This window comes from Pholcus phalangioides, unplaced genomic scaffold (genome assembly GCF_987345545.1).
Source record: "Pholcus phalangioides strain wild (caught in Gottingen) unplaced genomic scaffold, Ppha-v1.0 ptg000015l_1, whole genome shotgun sequence".
Lineage (NCBI taxonomy): Eukaryota > Metazoa > Arthropoda > Arachnida > Araneae > Pholcidae > Pholcus > Pholcus phalangioides.
In genome coordinates, this window is record NW_028301608.1 from 71,095,905 (window position 1) to 71,116,738 (window position 20,834).

At 36.7% G+C, this 20,834-nt stretch overlaps 1 protein-coding gene across 8 annotated transcripts in view; it reads left to right on the forward strand.

Moving 5' to 3' along the window:
* Nucleotides 1-20,834, forward strand: part of LOC149076644 (rho-related BTB domain-containing protein 1-like) — a 406,423-nt gene that overhangs the window by 42,955 nt on the left and 342,634 nt on the right. The window lies entirely within an intron of this gene.

A 20,834-nucleotide genomic window follows, 5' to 3' on the forward strand; every position in this document is an offset into this window, starting at 1 on the left:
GGTTGGATATTAAGGGACGAAGAAGTCGGAAAAGCTTTTTCCTAAAATGGGATTACTGCTATTTGACTTGTAAACAAGCATAAAAACCCAACTCGTTTGATTTAATTATGAGATTTAAAAACATTAAAAAAGCAAAATGTCGCACATTCATGCAGGATACTCATCACAAAGGAAATAAAAATTCAATTAAAATAAGTATGAAGAATCTATCTTCTTCATACATATTTTAATTGAATTTTATGGTAAAATGCATGTAGTGCACGGATCACGTATGGGCTAAACTGATAATAAAAGTGCTTAAATTAAAGTGATATTTCCATATGATTTCTTTCATATTTATAAAACTCATGTACTTCATTTGAAATAATCCTTTTCAGAACCAGTACTAAGAAACAGAAGGGGCAGGCAAAGACCAGCTAAAGCACAGAGCCCTGCAAGTTGGGCCGGCCCATAACTATTCTGAGGCAACTTGGGCGGTGCCCCGAGCCGAATGGGGGGTTGTAACTCCTCCTTTTTCTGAGCATAACCATTTCGAGGAGATTCCAAGAAAAGACTGCCCCCGAGAAAGGATGTGACGGCCCTGGGGGGCCCCTTCCCAGGTCGGCCTTCTCCCCTCGTCTTAAGAACTTCATGTGTCCCCGGGCCAAGTGGTTTTTCTAAGGCCCTTTACCTAGTAAATTCTAGAAAATTTTAACTAGATCTCCTTTTCTTGAGGCTTCCGACGCACGCCCGGGTGGGCCCCATGCATTTAGACGCCCCTAAGAAGGGGTTGTTTTTTTCTCTCTGTAGATTTTTTTTAACCCCAGGGACTTCGGCTTCAAGAATTGTTCATTATCGTTGAGATAACGTACAATTCTTGAAGTTTGAGCTGAACGTCCTTGAGGTTAAAAAAAGAATATCTAAAGTGAAAAGAAGTAACTGGCACGTTTGTGCATACAGGGTCTAAAAGGATTTTGCATAATCGCAGATAAAAGTGATAAAATGTTGCGAAATTTATCAAACTTACTGAGATGATTGGTGATTATGCATTACTGATATGCTTTGAGGGTTCAACACAGTTATCGGTTCTTTGAGGGGAAAGACCACAAGGCCTCCTAGACAAAGATACTGTCTAGGAGCCTCATAAGAGGCTTTACTGTTACTAAATGGTATCTGGAACAAGATCCATGACACTCCGAAAAGATGTACAGTTGTGTATGTAAGGGTTGTTAAAAGTTTACACACACACATACGTTGCACTCAGGAGCGGCTTGAGACAAGATCTTTACCTGAGCTGGACCATTTTTTAGACCCCCTGACCTCCCCCAATTAAAAAAAAAGTTAGTTTCAATCGCTTCGTTTTGATGCATTCAAAGGAACAGCGATGTTTTATGTCATAACATACGTTGAATTTGTTTTGCCCTTTTACCTTGGATTTGACGCTCTTCCTAGAGCAGGCAGAAATCATTTTCCCATTTTTTCGCCCTTTTACCTTGGACTTGATGCCCCTCCTAGAGAGGGCACAAATAAGTTTTCCTAATTTTTTTTTGCATTTTCACTTCGGATTTTCTTTCTAGCACACCCAGTGCCACTGAGCTGCCCCTGGTTGAACTAATAGGAAAGTCTGGCCAGTGATCAGGGGCGCCAAAGTGCATGGGTTTTCTTGTGCGAGCACATTGTTGTTTCCTCTCGTGTGACAGGTAAGAACGAGGCCCAGGTGCAGGATCCCTATTTAAAATGGTCACCAAATTATAGGTTTTAATTCTTTCATTTTTTTAAATATTCATTCAATATATATATATATTTTTTTTTGAAATACTGTACTGTGTTGGTGATTCGATTCTGTATTTTTAATGCAAGTCGGGAAAAAAAGAGGCATGACAGGCCTCTGGCTCAAAACCTTTCCCACATCAGAAGACACCTTCAATTCCTCTAATACTCCCCACGACACAGGAAAACACTTTTGCTCTCATTGGTAGAAAAATTGGGTGTCCGAGGGTGATTCCTCCATTGTTTTTTTTTACAGCTCAACAAAAGAGAAAGAAATTGCGTCTCCCCCCAAATCTTCTTTAGGTGTAAACAAAAGAGCTCAAGAGAGAAAGAGTGTGTATCTGATCAAAATCACTATGCACTGTAAGTATATAGGTGCACTGCTCATAGATTCTTTTCGAAAAATAACCGTAATATTATGTACACTCAAACCCCCAGTTTTTTTTTCTCAATTCTGTCATTTTTCATGTATATTATATAGTTTTTAAATATGTATCTTAAAGATATTTTTCTAGCAACGTATATCTACGTTTTGGTGCTCGGTGCAATTACACCAGTCGCACTGCCCTAAGACTGACTCTGTTTGGACGACTGATATTTCGTTGAAAGGAACAAAACCATTAAGGAATTTCCACTTTCAAAAAACATTTCTGTTCCCTGATTTCTCATGGGGAGTACAAGGACTGTCAGGGGCATAGACATCCATGGAATTTGTTATGTATCATGTAAGGCATATTCTGAGGTTTGTTACCTTCATATAGAGTTTACAGATGATGCAGTGAATGTGGCCTTGATATGTGCAAAGACAAAGGTTGCTCCTTTGAGACCTACAACCATACTACTTCTGGAACTGTGTGGAGCAGTGTCACTGGCTAAACTATCTGAACGTATGAATGATACTTTTTGAATCTGAAAATCAACATAATTTGAAAAAATTCTTTCAATTAGAATATATAATTTTTTGTATTCTGTGAATTTTTTTTGCTAAAAACCAATTTGGTTTTATAAAAGGACGAGGTGCTGAAAATGCCCTTTTGGCCTTTTCAAAATTTATAATGGCATTGACAAGAAAAAATTTACTGTTGCAATATTTTTAGATATTTCAAAGGCTTTTGACAATGTGAACCATTATATTCTCATTCCAAAACTCAATTCAGCTGGTATTCGGGGTAATATTTTAAAATGGTTCACTTCATATTTATATAATAGAGAACAAAGAGTCAAAATACAAGATAATTTGAGTAATTATGTCCATATAAATAGAGGAGTCCCACAGGGACCTTGGGTCCTTTGTTTTTTCTGATTTTCATTAATGATCTTTGTAATTTAGAATTTGATGGTTCCATGATCACTTAGCTGATGATTCTGTATTAATGTATTCATGCGATGATCCCCATACCACACATTTTCAGGACATAAACAACCAGATAGCCGGCAGCATAATTTTTTTTGAAACCGGATTTGACTTGGGTGTATTTTCAAATACCAATATATAGCCCTCATCAATACAAAACTGCAATTGTATGCCCCTTAGGCAAATATGAATTTGCCTTCTTGAACTTCGGATGACATGATTTACCATGTACCATATTTTTAAGCAGAGACTATATACCACAAGGTGATCTAATGATAATGTGCTGTTTTCTTTCTGTTCGTTATAATGCTGCTGCTCTGGGTAGACTGAATTAAACTATGTTACTGTCACTTAAAGGAGGGGTACTGTGGCGACAGTCACCACCATTTTATGACGCCGTCAGCGTAATAGGAAAAGAGTGCACCTGTGCTATGAAGGGACTTGACTTATATTTTTTCACTCAAACCAGATGGTCACGCGGTCCATTTGTATCGATACTTTCTTGTAGATTCTGTTACGTTAGTTGTATAATAAATGCTTAATTATCTTTGAATTGTGAAGGAAGTGTTGCCTTTAACCGCCCTATTCCTTCTACAACAAGCCTTGCAAGATATATATACACTGAAAGGGAGAAACATTCTATCTGTTTCCATAGTTTAGTTGGCAGACACTCATCCCGCAAACGATAGACCACTACTACTACAAAACCAGACATGCACCTCGTCGGTATTCTTCTTGCGGAACCTCTAACGAATTGGTACATATTGGAATGTGTATGCGTAGTGAAACCTGGCGTGAAGTTTGTTTCTGTGCAATGCTTGTTATGTGTAGTGACCATCTACCACATATTTTTCAAACTAAGAGTGAAGTGTCAAGGTGGAAAAGTCATAGCACACTTTTCCCCCTCTTTTGACATATGAGTTTTTTTGTAATCGAGAGTTAATCATATCATATTTATGCGTGATATTTTTGTGTCAAATAGTAGATGTGTTTCATGTGTTTTGTGTTGTAAGAAAATTAGTTTGTCCTTTTTCAGTTGGGAAAACGAGTAGGTTACACAACTATTTTTAGTACACACAGTATGTGTTTTCAAAATTTTTGATTTTCGATACGAATCCGATATCGTAGACTTTGACCGATTATTCTAAATTAATCCTTCGGAATTTTTGCTCCTTGGTGTCAGGTGTGAGCCGATTTCGAGGCATCTTCGTTGGAGAAATTAAGAGTTTGTAAAAATTTAAATTTGTTCCAGGATAGTAAGGCAGGAGATGGCCATTTTTCGAACTTTCGTTTCCAATCTCGAAGGTGACGTGGAGAGAATATTTTTTTTTGGTTTATTTTTGCGGATGGAAACACACAAAATTACTGCTTTTCGTGTTTGAAACTTTTTGCCATGTCATCCGAATTTTTCTGGAGGATGAGACATACATGCTGAACTATTTTTTGGAGTCATTAATTAAATAATTAGTTAATAATTTCATTTTTTTTTAAAAGGAAACTTGCACACGTGTGTTGATATTTGTTAACGTTGAATTTGGATAGTAATTCTGATTGGAAAATATTTAGATAATTCAAGAAAGTGAATGTGAAGATGACAAGAATGTCGAAGAATGTTCAAGATGTCACAATTCTATGTGTCATCTTGAATTTAAAATCATGTGTTAATTAATTGTTTTAATTTTCTTTGTCATATGACGAAATTCTTCCTGTATCATTAATTATGTGTCAAAGTATGTCATGTGACCTATCATTGGAACGCGGAATTAATTTCCTATCTAATGGTGAAATTTGATTTGTATTTTTTTAATGATGTGTGTGCGTAATTAAGCGTTTTCCTTTTTGTATAACATTTAGTGCATTGTCCTTAGGATCAGAAGAGTCTCCCCATAGGAAGAAAGTTTGGTTCATGGCATTATTTTGTCCAGATTTTAGACTTGCCCTTTCACCTTAATTGGTCAAAAGTGATGTCATAAAAATTTACGCCACGAATCAATGTGTGCGCATTTCGAAGCCACGCCCACTTTTCAATTTACTTGTACCCTCGAAACGTCGGTGGGTTGGTTCAGTCTTCCATTTTCTCTCGTCGAAAAAACGTGGTCCCTTCGATGATAGTAATGTGAAATCGTTCTCGCGAGATGTTGCTGTTCGCTACCGCAGTAGTTCTCCCATTTTGTTACCGAGGCAATCCTGAAGCCTGTCACCATGTCTAGAGCAGAGCCTGAGAGCGTTCTATGCCAGCTGAGAAGGATCCGGAGAGTTTTGTCCTATCTTGGATAGGCCGCCTGTTTCCCGATGTCCCTCAAACTTGACTCGAGATCCAAGAACTGTGGCAGTTACCTTTAGAGGATGCGGAACACTGACCCCTGGGAGACAGAATGTCGAGTCACTCGGAATTTGTAAGTATGTGAAGTTATTTCTTGGTTTTCTCTCTCATTCATCATTTCTTTTTTTTTTTTTGTGGCGGTGATCTGGGAATTTGTAATTTTTTTTTGTTAATATCGTGATTCATTGAGGTTAGATCCAATTCCCCCCCCCCCCACCCCCGTTGAAATTTTCGGTTAAGTATAAAAGTTCTTTAAGGTGTCTTAATTCTAATGATCTCTATGACAATGCACAATTTCGGGTTGATTTTGATATGTTTGTTTCGCTGTTTAAAGTAAAGGTTTGTTAAATGTTGATGTTGGAAAATCATTTTTTCTGCACAGAGAGACTGTTTTGAATTTGCTCAATGTCAGTTTTTGAAGTATTTTAAATGATGCTGCTGTATTGTTAAAATATCTCTTTTGGGAAGAAAAGTAATTAAAATTTAATTATCTTATCTATTATAAATATATAGATGTGACTTGTATTAGTTTGGTTCTTTTTACTTGTTTTTCATGTGGTAAATCTTAATTAAGATGGAACTCTTTCACTCCCCGTAGATAAGGGTTATTTTGTGGTCAAGGTAACCACGCTCTGTATGCCCTGTTCGAATCACTGATCTAGGTGTTGAAAGATACTCATATAAGGAGCAAAATGGTCATAGTTCTCATAAATAATATTGTTTTGGTGAAATAGTGTCTCTTTGGGAAGTAACATGATATAATATATTGGTGCTGTGATTGTGCAAGTTGAAATTTTCAGAGAGTAACTCAAGTAAGAGAACATATAACATATTGGTGCCGTGTAATTTTTTTGTGATATAAAACCAAACATCACAGAAGTCTAATGTTTGAAGATTTTATCATTGTAGGCCTGTTACTCTCTGCGGCGAGACTTTTTAATGGGATCGGCTTGCATTTGTTCCTCAAAGAAGGGAACCACAGGAAACCAACTTCAGCCGATCACCACTGTGGTGACAGTGGGGTTTGAACCCAGATCTTTGCGATGCGAGTCCGTCACTATAACCACTCAACCACCACAAACGAGAGACCGGGATTCGAGTTCCCATGGAGGCAGAGAACAATTTTTTTCATTGTAATCATCATTGCAAAAAAATATATATAACCAGTCTTTCGAGGAATTATATATATTTGTTATATATATTGATCCTATGGTCATCTTTGAAAGAAACAGACATTCATTAACATATGCAGATTACTCATTAATTATTGTTGTATCCTTGTGTATTGTTTTTCAAGAAGCTATAGTGCATAGACAGGGTTTTTTTTTAGGAAAGTACAAGGAAAAACTATGGATGACTAAAAGAAACAGAGAAAGAAAGGTGGGTAGAATGGCTGAAAACCTACTCTGTTCACAAAAGAGCGGGCAGAGAATCATCTGTATATGAGAGATTCTTCTGTAGATTTCCGTTAATAAAGAGGTAGAAATATAGTTGAGTTTGGTAGAAAGACAGTTCCTCTCGATGAGTATAAAAAACAAGCCTGCCGTTCGGAATTGGGAATAAATTGTAGGTCCCGATCTAATTAGTGCTCGTGTGCAGAAAATGACTGTGGTGCGACAAAAATGATCAATGATCTCTTGAAAAATTTTACAATTTTTGATTTGATTGAAATATGAATTCCCCTCCCCCACTGTTTTCAACACCGAGCTAGAATGTGGGTGGAGATACGGGGGCATGGGGGGCATTGCTCCTCCAGCTTCAAATGTGAAGTCATCTGATCTAATGTATGTGTATATATGAATTGACATAATCCTTATCGTTGTGCCCCCCCCCCCTCCAGACTTTCAAGTCTATCTCTGCCTATTAGCTAGAATTAAGTACTAAGCCTGTCATCAATCAAATGTTTTGTGTTGGAGGCTCGTGTCAGACCCTCCTCCCACACATGTACATGGAGGATGGACAGGGCTCTAGCTCAAAGGCCCAGGATAAAAGTAAAATCTCGATACAACTATACTCTGGGGACCAAGAAAACATATTGTTGAAAAGGGATTATCGCTATATCGAGAAACAGCATGAATGAATGAACGCCAGGGTATCTGCCACCGGACTTATCCCGTTGACGAGATCTCTTCCAGCCCAGCTTCGTGGCAGAGTCTGGAACAAAGTGAGTGCACCTAACAGTCTGAGTGTGTAGATAGTGTTGTGTATGATATTTCATCTATACTTTAAATTGTGAGTGAAGTATAATGATTGAATATTTGTAACGTTGTAGGCCTGTTGCTCTCTATGGCGAGTCTTTTTAAAGGGGAGATCGGCTCGCATTCGCACCTTGAAGTTGGGAACCACAGAAAACCAACTTCAGCCGACCACCACTGTGGGGTTCGAACTCGGATCCTCGCATCGCGAGTCCGTCACTATAACCACTCGACCACCACAGCGGCATCGAGAAACAGCAGCGTGACATTAGAGTATAGGCATTTCCAAAGCAGAAAAAAAAACATCATTACTTACAGATTTATTGTTATATCGTGTATCATTGTAATGTAGTTTCACCTTTACAGAAAAAAATTACTGTAGAGGGTCGATGAAATATCTTTACCTAGTTGCTTGCCAATTTAAATATCCTGAGCAAATTTATGATGTGTATGAAGCCTCCCATGATAAAAAAATTGGCACTTTTTGCAGAAACAACTGTCAGAAAAGTCTAAAACGAATGTTGGAGTAACAACAGAAACGAAGTTTTGACTTATGTTCCAGTTGTAATTATCAAAATAAAATTTTTGATATATCTTACTTATTTGATATTTAATCGCCTTATTAATTTTTATTAAATTCAGTGGATGACAGTCAGGAGACCTTCCTTGTTAGTGGCGTGTATTTGGTAAAAATTGGTCACATATATAATTATTAAAATTGGAGCTTTGTTCTGTATTCATCATAGTTATTGTTTTGCCACTGGCCACCTGTTGGATATTCTTGGGGAACCTACAGATATTGAAGGAGATTGTAATTGTTATGATTCTTTTTTTGCTGACTATTTTTGTCCATTAATAATTTCCTACACTTTTATTATCATTGAGGTGGGTGTTGATGTTATGGAATGCAATTTCCGTATTGAGCACAGGGCCCTCATGCAATAATGTGGACTATTTGTCAGTTGCTATTTGTCTGTCGTACCGTACGCACGTTTGTATCTTTGTTATAATCCCGCTTTACTTTATTATGTGTAGTAAATGTTTATATTATACATAATGCGTGTCTATGGATTCTTTCACCGATGTCCATAGTGGGTGGGGGGGGGGGGAAGGGCTCCAAAATATTATCCACTTACACTTGAATGTCTAGCTCCGGCCCGGAGTCTTCAAATAGGTACAGATTTGATGCTGTTTAAATCAATCCAGATTTTTGCTTTTACTAATCAGAATAATGACTTATCTCTACCATCTCATCTATCAAGTGATGCAAAAGTAACAGAAAATTCAAAAATTTGAAGAGCTTATTCTTTGCAGTTTTCACAGAAGAAAGTGTGAAAGACTGATTTTTTTGTAAAAAGATTTTACTGTTAAAATCATTATATTTTCTTGTTACAGGTAGCACTTTTTTTAGCTGTAGATCATTAAAGTACTATCTATCCATTGTTAATATAGTTATTTCCTCAGTGAATTTTTCATTATTATAAAAATTCCCAGGCTTTCTGTGATAAAGTAATTTATATCATGTGCATACAGTATTTGTTGCACAAATAAGTCAGTTTTTAGATTCATTTTTGCAGATTTTTGTTTGCAGTATGCTATGTCTGAATTATTTTTTTAATTAAGAGAGGTTTTTGTATGCTATATCCACAGTATATATTTTAAGTTGGGTATGTAATAACAGGGGAAAGTACAGTCGAGTACACTTCTAACATACCCTGGATATAATGTACAGTTGTGTAATCCTTGAAATTTGGCTCATTCACGTCTACATATTTTTACCTCTATTATAATATACACTTTTTAAAACATACACTGTAGACATACCAAATGAATGGTATAGCATACTGCAAAAGGAAAGTATGGAAAGGAAAGTAAAAAAAAAAAAAAAACCCCAAAAAAAATACCGTCAGAAACAAACCTTTCTTGTACAACATTCATTGTATACACATTTTGATGTTTTCTCACAGAAAGACCTAAATTTTTTCAATAAATGATGAATTACATTTGCCAAAATAGTTTATTAAATTTACTGTTACCTGTCGGTAATAAATGTAGTTATTTTGACATTCAATACAGTTTGCACAGAAAAACAATTTTATCGTCTATGCTTTTTGAATTATTGAATCGTTACTTTTTTTGTCATTTTGCTATTTTTTTACTGATAAATGAGCTAACTGTGATTAAAGAACAATTATTGTAAATCAACCCCCTCACTAGAAAAACTATGCTAATTCAAGTGTATTCATTAGTGACGTGTATATTAAATTCACATAAAAATTGGTGGGTTATTTTTCTAAATTTTTAAATTGTGCAATACTGTCACCTTCAAAGGAAAACTGTTGGCATAAACTCAAAAAAAGAGAAATGTTAACATTTCCAAAAATGTCTGCATGTTGCAGACCTCGCAGCGCTTCTATTTTTCCTACTTTTCCTATTTTTTAGAAATGTCCTCCTATTTTCCTACTTTCGCCGCAATCGTCCTTTTTGACCGCAATTCCCTCCTACTATTCCTATTTTATCCCTCCCTCCCTTTTGTTTACAGCCAAAATATCACTACGAAAATTCCGAGAAACCGCAAAATGTCACTGCTTTCCCTCCCTTCTTGACTTGTTGTATTCGCATCACAATTCGCTACTAAAAAAGAAGAAAGAAAAAAAAAATTCAGTTCCACTGGAGAGGGGACGACGACAAGCGTATCTTTTCGCCGCCGCTGTGCAGTCAAAGTGCTTAAAACTTGGTGGGGAAAACGAATCTGTTTCGTAGATCGGTTGCTGTAAATAAGAAGGCAAAGAAAAAGAGGGAAGAACAGGCTCTATCCATTCACATACGAGATTCCATGAGAGACTATAGGTTTCTCTCTCCTGGGATCCTGTAACGAGCGTTCATCCCTGAAGCCGGGTTTTTCTAGGAGTAGGCTTTTTGTGCCGCGTGAACCGAACAGGATCATTTCGCGTCGGCGGAAATGTGTTACATAATGACGTGTTTTCCAAGCGTAGTGCATCAGCTCAGGACGGCTATATAGTATATGACCCTGACGTCAGCTATTCTATCGGCTTTATGCTCCGGTTTGAAGGGAAGGGAAATAGAACACGAAATTAAAAAATCATCGTTAAAACGCGCGGCACACACACGACGCTTAACTCCTCCAGAAGCAGTTCACCAATCACACCCAACGTAAAGCGCTGTCGTGAGCCGTATGCGCTCTCTAGGGAAACAGTCGTGCTGCTTTGCTTATTGTTGAATGGACGGTATTTCACACTGGGTGATTCACGTTGCGCGCAGCAAAGAAAACCTGCTTCTAGGAAAACCCGGCTTTAGGTGACAGAGCCCGAGCCACGTCTGGTTTTACAGGAGGGGGAAGACGGAACCCACTTTTTTTTAACCTTCAGAAAATAACTTTCGGTTATCTTTATGTTAGGGGTTATTCAAGCATTACGTCAGCATCGATGGGGGGGGGGGATTTCCGATTTGCTGACTTTTGATGATGGAGGGGGTAGGGTTAGGATGATGCTTACATCATCAACCACCCTTTATAAAAATATGAATATTCTTAATGGCGTCTTACTCGGTGCGCAAAAAACTGATAAAACTTTTCACTAGTTTGTGGGTACCTGAACTAACATTCTCCCTATTGAGTCCCCTACACAATTACTTTAGTTGTCTCTAAATACTTAGCGGATCTAAGTGATCTGATGTGTCGCAGGCCGCTTAAACGCTCTGGACCTGTGCCGCGTGTCATACAAGTGATTATGCCGTGGATCACTTAAGTAATCTGGGAATGTGCCGCGGATAACTTGAGTGAAGTAGAACCGCACTGGTGGCCGCACCAATGCTTTAAAACTGTCACATGTCACTCAACGAATCTCTAAATGTGCCACAGATCGCTTAAGTGGTCTGGAATTGTGTAGCGGGTCACTTAAGCGATCTGTAAATGTTCCATTTGGTTAATTTTTACAAAATTAGGTTTGAGAAGGACAGGCCACATCATAACCCCAGGCCACATTTGGGCCACACAGGCCAAATGTTTACCGGTGGTCAAGGATTACCAAGGGCTTAGAGGTATGGTTGCAATGAATTTCTTGAGCAATTTTGAGTTCTTAGTCTTCAAATAGCATTGAAATTGACAGATTTTAAAAAATATTTTTTTCATTAAAAAATAAATTTTTGATCGCCTGTGGGGGGACCACGAGCTCCCAAACCAGATTCCACCCCCTCCCCGTACGTCTCTGATCCCACCAATATGCGTTAGGAGGAAGGGGGGGACAGAGGGCTGACAAAATTTTGCTTACAGGGGGTCAGTTTTGCTGACTTATTCTCACAAGAAGGGCGTCAAAAATGGCTAAAAATTTGCTAACATAACACTTGAACGGCCCCTTATTTTAAAGCATACATGTGCTCAACCCATGGCCTAAATGTGGCCTCCTCAAGTGGCCCCAGTACACTTACAAATACATTAAGTGGCTCGTCGCACATTCATACCTCATTTAAATGACGCGCTGCACATTTACAGATCACACAAATAACCTACGGTGCTATTGTAGATCACTTGATCAAGTGGCCCACGACACGTTTTTAAATCAATGAAGTGGCCTGCGGCATGTTTTCAAATCAATAAAGTGGCCTGCGGCATGTTTTCAAATCAATAAAGTGGCCGCACACTCTTCAAAAGATTGAGTTAAGTTGAAATGTGCCGCGAGTCATTCGGATGGTCAAAGTGTGCCGCAGGCTGCTTGAGTCATCAGGAAATGTGCCGCAAGTCACTTGAGTGATCTGAAAGTGCGTAGCGGCAAAGCCTCATAGAAGCCTCGCAGGGTTGTTTGGTTTAAACCAAACAACCCTGCGGCGGAGTGATACATTACGGCTTGTACTTCTTCTTACTTGTTTTAACCACGTGGTTTTTTTCAAAAAATCAAATAAAAGTTGCCTAAATATAATTTTTTTCCTTGAAAAATATCATATTGGTTTGTGGCGCTACTTGTCTTGTACAATTTTTATATTTTTATTATATTTTTTATGCTACTTACTAGCTAGGAATTATCTAGTGTGTTCTTGTATTGGAGTTCAGTCTGGCTCCAACTGTCGACCGAACATGTCCTAAAAGTCTCTCTCTCTTCTATTAAATAACTAAAAAAAGAAAGGAGTCATGACTGTATGTTTCCGAAATAACAACCAGACACATCCACCAGCACTAGCATCACCATAGGTTCATTATTAGCCAAAATGTTTCATTTTTACCACATTTTATATCCTTGGGGTACATTCTGATGGTGTATCTTTAAATGACATAAGATTTTATAAGTGGTTTTTTTCAAAAAGTCTCATAAAAGTGGCCAGAATATATATTTTTTTCATATGAGGTATCTTAGTTATTTAAAGTTATATACAAAACCCAAAATTTCTCATTCTTACAACATTTTCTAACCTTTGGCTACATTCTGATGCTCTATCTTTAGCAAATTCATGAATAAGGATTGTATCACACATCTAAATGTAGTGGTGTATTATCTCACAGGGTTTCTTTTTCCTTTCACAAAGAAGCAGCAACAGTAGTGACACCATCATGCGGGGCAGGTGGTAGTATAATCCAATAAAGACACCAGCTATCCTTAAAGGACAAAGACCAGTGTACTAGTAGTTACATTACCTCACATACACTTTCATTTTCTTTCCCATAAGAAGTAGCACGTCTCCTACTGTATATCTCCTAGTCTTAATATTCAATAGTAGTTTTTTTATACTTTCACACTTAAGCCCATTTAATCAAGGTTCTACTGTATAGTAGTAACAGATTTATGAAAAATAATCAGCTATATACAGGGTGATTATAATTTAAGTTTTGATTCCAAAACTATACAATAAGTACTGGTCAGAATGACTTTAAAATTTACATGGATACTCCTGAAGCAAAAAAAAAAAAAATGCAAGTAGTGTAAAATGTGCAAGTAGATGCTGTACTTGGCCAACAGTATAAATCTATTTTGTGCAACCACATCATTTCGGCACTTCCACAGCATCAGTGTGTGGATAGAACTTCTATCAAGATGCACATTGCAATACCAGCGAAGCAGCTGCTGAAGACCCATTTTGACAGGATGCACCTTAACCCTTGCAACTTCTGGCTGTGGGGTACCTCAAAATGTTATAAACAGTGGTCAGATTGCAAACTTTGGTGAATTGCAATCTCCAGCACATTCCCTATATGTTAGAAGTTCCTCAGGAATATTAACATAGTGGCCCGTTTGGTTTAATAAAGGTGAATTGCAATCGCATCCACATCATGACCATGGCATATTCTGATCTGTTGTTGAACAAGAATTTTTGTGCTTTCAACCTCATAGCCAGAACACGCGGTGGACAACATATTTAACATTTTTTGAGTAAGTTGTAGTTATTTGTTCAATTACTTCGTTTTTTGTGATGTTTCCATGAATTATGAAATCGTGCAATGCTATAATTAAGTTATCATTTTGCCATGAATGGCTATCGTTTCCATTCTGCGAGCAAATTTCCCACATGTTGGATGATGTCATTAATTTTACATTTTTAAGTATTTTTTCCCCTTCACCAAATACAACTGCATTTTTTCAGGAATATTCATGTCAATTTTCAAATCATTCTGACAATTGTTCTTTTTTACAGTGTTTTGAAATCAGAATCTTAGTTATAATCACCTTGTATATCGTAAATCATTGCTAATTATTGTGCATTATTTATGCTTCATTAAATACATTATATTCACCTAATTTTTATTATAGTTTTTGCAAAATAGCTTCCTAATTAAGTATACTGAAAGGAACTGGAGAAAAACTTTTACATATTATATGATTAATAACATTTTAAAAGAATTTTCAAACACAGTAATCCATTGAGTTAAGCAAAAATAATTAAATTGCAAAAGTTGGTTTTTGTTAAAATGTAAGAAATATTTATTGATTAGCATGGGAATATATTATAATATTATATAATATATATAATATTATATAATATATATAATATATATAATATTATATATTAATAACCATTTTATTTTAGTTAATTATTAGAAGTTTGAATGATTTTTCAGAAATTTCATTTTTTTTAATGTTAAAACAAAAAACCGGTTTAAACCAAAAAAACCTGGTTTAAACCAAAAAAACCCGGTTTTTTTGTTTTTTTACCAACCCTGCTCCGCCGAGGTTGTGACCTCACAATCCGGGTCCTTAGCGTGGCTATTTTGGATGTTTTTAACGAAGCACGCCACGTGCATTTATCGTCATATTTGATTTAAATTCTTCAAGTTTTTAATATTTATTTTACTATTTACTTATTGTTATTGCTTTTTTATTTGTTGTAACGCATTAGCGGGAGAAATTTCATTTAAATAATTGTAAAAAGGAGCTGAGAACTTCGATAATCATCAGACGACGGGTAAAAAAAAAAGGTATGTAGCTATTTGTACACAATTCAGTCAATACATCTGAAATATTTATTTTTTCTGACTTTATTTTACGTAATTAATTTGAAAGTAGATATGTTCGGTGCTGTTTTGTGCTGAAATTTTATTTCCTCCTGCATTGAGAGCAGTTTTTATACACTTGTTTAATCATGGGAGCACATTTTTCACATCTAATATATAAACATTTTTTTTTTAATATTGAGTAAATCACATTTCTGAGGTCTATAATGAATTAGAAATGCAAATATTAATGTGCTGAGTGACGTGCAATTTAATGAAGGGATAGGCTACTTTTTAAATAAATAATATAGTTTGCAAATTCAACTTGCATTTTAAACCATTAAATTTAAATGTGAGTCATTTCCCTGTGTAAGCATTCTTGCACTATTCAGAATGTTTTATAATTCAACAATTTTGTTGCCTATATGCTGAATATTATAAATGCTACACCTATAACATTTTAAATTTTCTTTTAGGTGTCTTGGTGCCGCTGTGTTTGCAGCGGTAGGTCAAACTGCAAGGGGAAGCGAAAGACAGAATGGAACCCTCGTCGTACTGAGAAAGGAACGACAAAGTTACCAATTAAAAGAAAGTCACCAGAGGAAAAATATTGAAATCAATGAAAAGCAATTCAAAGAGTGTCACTGTCTCGCTCGATAATCATCTTGTAGCCGAGTCTTCTTATGAGTGGTTCCTAGGAAAAAACTCAGAGTACTTCATGGTAAAATAAGTGAATTTATCCTTTCTGCATGAATAGTTGGAACTGAGTTTTATGAAAGCTGCTCGCTATTACTCAGAAATGATATTATGAACATCAATATTTTATTTCACCAATCCAGCTTCATATCCCTTTGTGAGGAATTCAAATAAACTGATACTACCTCATGCATATTACTTCAAGTATTGCTACAAAAAGTAGGTGCCCTAGCGTATGGTACAGAATTCAAACGTGAAACATCTAACACGAAAAGTGCTGAAGTTGTGAACTTCTTGAAATTGAGAAGTTAGTTGGTTTGATAATGGCCAAAATTTGTGTAATTATTATTTTAAGCTTGGAAGATTTTATAAGAAAGCTTCAATTAAAAGTTTAACATCAGTATAATATTCAAAGGTAAAATATTCAAGGTAAGTCTCTCATTATTGTATCAAAATAATATCAAAGTATTCCTGAATTTACACAAAAACTAAAAATTATAACTTTAACACCAAATCTTCAATTAAGGGGTCTCGTACCTTTTAACATTGTGGGAAACTATGCTCTAATAGAAATATCATTAAAAATACTATTTAACCATCGATTTATTCCAAATTGTTTACACATGCTCTTGATTGTATGTGCTATCCTATGCTGGTATAAAATTTTACATAATGATACTTAATTTTTTGTGAATTTAAAACAAAAGCATTAAAACAGCTTGCATGCATGATAAAATACCATGACATCAATGCAATTGATTAAAAATAAAGGAAACTGTTCAATTCATGAAATAAAGCAAAATGTTGAGATTTTATTGACTCAATCTTATTTAAAATTAAATTTTAAATTTCAAAAATTTTTAGTTAAGTTTTAAAATTTAATTTTGAATAAGATTGAGTCAATGAAATCTCAACCTTTTGCTTCATTTCCTTTATTTTTAATCAATTTTTATTCAATTACACTGCTGGCCACCCAAATTGCAACACCAAGAAAGACAAGAGATATCACAACAATATTTATTTTGTAGATAACATGTTGACCAAGCATCAAATGATTAAATTTATAGACTTCTGTGAAGTGTGGTTCCTGCCAAAATCAGTAGCCAGAGTAGCCGCCATTGTTGGAGATCACCGCTGCCACACGCCTCGGCATTGAGTCAAAGAGACTTTGGATGTGTTCTTGGGGTACAGCAGACCAAGCAGCTTCCACGCGTTGCCAAAGTTGATCTGGTGTGGCAGCTGGGGATGTAATCTGGGTCAATCGTTGAGCAACCATGGACCACATGTTTTCTATCGGCAAAAGATCCGAAGAGCGAGCTGGCCAGGGAAGCAATTCAATCTGGCGATTGACGAAGAACCTTTGGACAATGCGTGCCACGTGTGGTCGCGCATTATCCTGTTGAAATATGGCTGTGGGCAAGCCCTGAAGGTAAGGAAGGACAACTGGCTCCAACACCTCGGAGATGTAGCGCTGGCTTTTTAAAATACCGGCAATGCGTACTAGAGGAGTGTGAGAGTGATATCCAATACCGTCCCATACCATAATACCCGGTGCAGGACCAGTGTGGCGGTGCATAACGCAGCTGTTCAGCATCCTCTCTCCACGGTGTCTCCAGACTCGAATCCGACCATCGTGGTGTTGCAGACAGAAGCGTGACTCGTCAGTAAAGACAATTTCATTCCATTGTGCCGTCCACATCCTTCTTTCATCGCACCATTGGCGGCGGTTGTGCGTCAAGGGTAGACGAAGCAATGGACGTCTTGCAGACAGACCACTCTGCTGTAAACGGCGTCGAATGGTACGCGCAGACACTGGATGATGCGGTACAGACTAAATGTGCTGTGCTATGGTTCGTGATGTGGCTGAGCGATCCGTCACGGCCATACGCACAATACGCCTGTCATCATGTGAAGTGGTGCACTGAGGTGGATGCGATCGAACACGTCGGTCCGTTGTACCCTCCTGCATCCAACGATCACATATCCGCATTACAGTTGTTTGGTTTCGTCCCACACGACTACCGATTTCCCTGAAAGATAATCCACAATCTCGGTAAGCCACTATCCTTCCTCTGTCGAACTCGGATACTTGATCAAAAGATGATCGCTGTTTTCTACGAGGCATAATTGATCGTTTTTTTGAAAAAAACCACAAGAAAAACACAATTACCGTACTTCAAATCGTCGAAATCTCCAAGCCTTAAATAGCGCTTTGAAGTGGTGCCACAGGCGCGTGTGATGTGTGTCTGCGCTGAAATTCTAATCATTTGCATATCTCACCTCCGCTAATGCATGTTGTAAATTTCATATTATTTGCATGCTTCCTTCAGGGTGTTGCATTTACGGTGGCCAGCAGTGTACATTGATGTATTTTATCATGCGTGCAAGCTGTTTTTAATGAATTTTCTTTTTGAAAATTTACAAAAAATTAAGTATCTATGATACGTAAAACTTTATACCAGCATAGGATAGCACATATAATCAAGAACATGTGTAAAAAATTTAGGATAAATCAATGGTTAAATAGTATTTTTAATATTTCTTCTAGAGTATAGTTTTTGCCATGCTTAAAGTAATGACACCTCATAAAAGAACTCTTTGATTAAAAGAAACTTGCTTCTATAAAACAATTGTTGCAATGAATAGTTTATTTTTTAAATTTGGAGTATTTTAAAAAAAAAGTGAGTATGCATTTTGAGTAGACATGAAAAAAATGTTTTCCATTTTTCAGGAGATATCTTTTTCATTTTGAAACTTAATATTTAAAAAAAACATTGATCCCATATTAACATTTTATTTTTGGAATTTTAGTTGAATATCTATTTCTAAGTGTTCACAATTCACCATTTAAAATTAAAAACTAAAATTTATTTTATGGAAATTTTATAAATTAGTGCAACAAGAGACTTTTCATAATGTGAAATCCCATCAGGATTTTGAAATGTGTTTTCGAAGTTCCCCTCATAGATTAATAAATTTGAACATTTACAAAAATTTTATGTTTAGAGCAGCAACTAATTTCCCTTTGAATTAGAATTGATAATATGAATGTAGCTCAGTGAATAAAAATTTTTTTGATGACATTTTTATTTTTGTACATTGCCTGTGTATCCTTTTATTTTAAGTACAAATAAAAAAATGAAAAGTCAAATATATATTGCCTGACTTTTCAAAAATATTTGCTTGGGAGCAAAAAAAACCACCTAGAAATACATGTTGGCAGAGAATTTGTGAAACCCCTATTTTTTTAGTAATTGTTAAATTACCTCTTTTTATAATTTCATTATTCATCAATTAAACATTCAGTGTTTTCCGTATACCATACTAGGTAATAATTGCAATAAAAAAAATCTTCAATTTTTCTTTCTAATTGTCAAAAAATACATGTTGGTAGCGTTTTAAATACAAAGCGTGTACGCGGTAGGACCCGGGTTGTGACGTCACGAAAACATGTTTCAGGCTTGTAGTATCTAGGAGGCTTTGGTAGCGGGTCACTTTAGTGGTCTGGAAATGTGCCAAGAGCGCCACTAAAATCTATATATATAGAAATGAATGTATGTCCTTTTGTCCTTTATGCATTACTACACCATTCATCCAATCGCCATGAAACTTTGGGAAGGTTTCTGGCATAATTTTTCCCCCCTTTCTTTCATTTCCTTGAATTTCCTTTCTTCTTATATCGCAGAATATCTATAAAAAATTCATTTTGCCACTTGAAGTGTTAATGTATCGCAGCCATTAGGTGATCTGTGTGCAGCGAGCGACTCAAATGATTTCGAAGCATGCAGAGGGCCACTCAAATGATCAAATGTGCCTCCAGCGACTTAAAGTAATCTGCAACTGAACTATGTGCCAGTTAAGTGAACTGGGGGTTTGCCGCTGGTCGCTCAAGTGATCTGGAAATGTGCGCGAGGTTACTTAGGTGATCTGGATATATGCTGTTGGCAGCTTATATCTAGAAATGTGCCGCAAGCCACTAAAGTAATCTGGAAATGTGTCCCACTTAAATGATTTGATGATCGTTCATGGGCCACTTGTGTGGTTTTGTTATTTGTCCTAGACCACATGAGATAACTCAGAGGGCCACAGGTTAGCATAAGTGTTTTAAGAAAATGTGTGTCTTTGGAAAAAACCAGACATTCATGAATATATGCAGGCCATTCTAATCGTTGTATCCCTGGGATGTAATGTAGCTCCAGAAGGTGTTACGTCAAGGGTGTTCAACATTCAGTAGAGTGTGGGCCATTTCATTGATTTTGAAATGTATCGCGGGTCACTGAAGCTGACCTGTAAATATTTCTGGGTCAATTGAGTACTCTGAAACTGTGCTGCAGTGATGTGTAAATTTTCCGTGTGTCACCCAAATGATCTAGGAATGTGCCGCAGCACACTTAAAGACTGTGGAACTGTGGTGCAGGTTACTTGAGTGATCTTTAAAAGTTTCATGGGTCGATTGAGTGCTCTGGAACTGTGCCGCAGTGATCTGTAAATATGCTGCGACATATTTACTCATTAGAGAATGTGCCGCGGGTCACTTGAATGACGTGTAAATGTACACGGGTCACTTTTAGTGGTCTAGAACTCTGCTGTGAGTCACTTAAGTTTAGATGAACAATATCACAGGTTACTCTAGTGATCTAGGAATGTGCCACAAGTCACTTAAATGAAGTGGAACAGCAGCTCGGGTAACTTGATTAATCTGGAACTGTGATGCGAGCCACTTGAATGGCCTGAAACTGTGCTGCAGGTTCTCTTGAATGATCTAGAAATGTGTCGCTTAGTTCATTTTTTGCAAAATTATCTGTTGAGGCCCACAGCTTCAAACCTGACTCCAGGGCCACATTCGGCCAGTGGGCAATGGGTTATGCATGCATGTGCTATATTTCTATGGCACCTAGACAGGTTTTCTTCTTTCTCTGAAAAGCACGGGAAAAAATGGATCACGATCATTAATTGGACTTTTAAAGTAACTGTAGAAATTTTATTAATTTCTTTTTAGTTTTGCTGTTTACATTGTTTTCGATATCACATTCTGTGGAATTGAAATATTTTTAAATTCATGAGAAATTGAGTTTCTTAAAA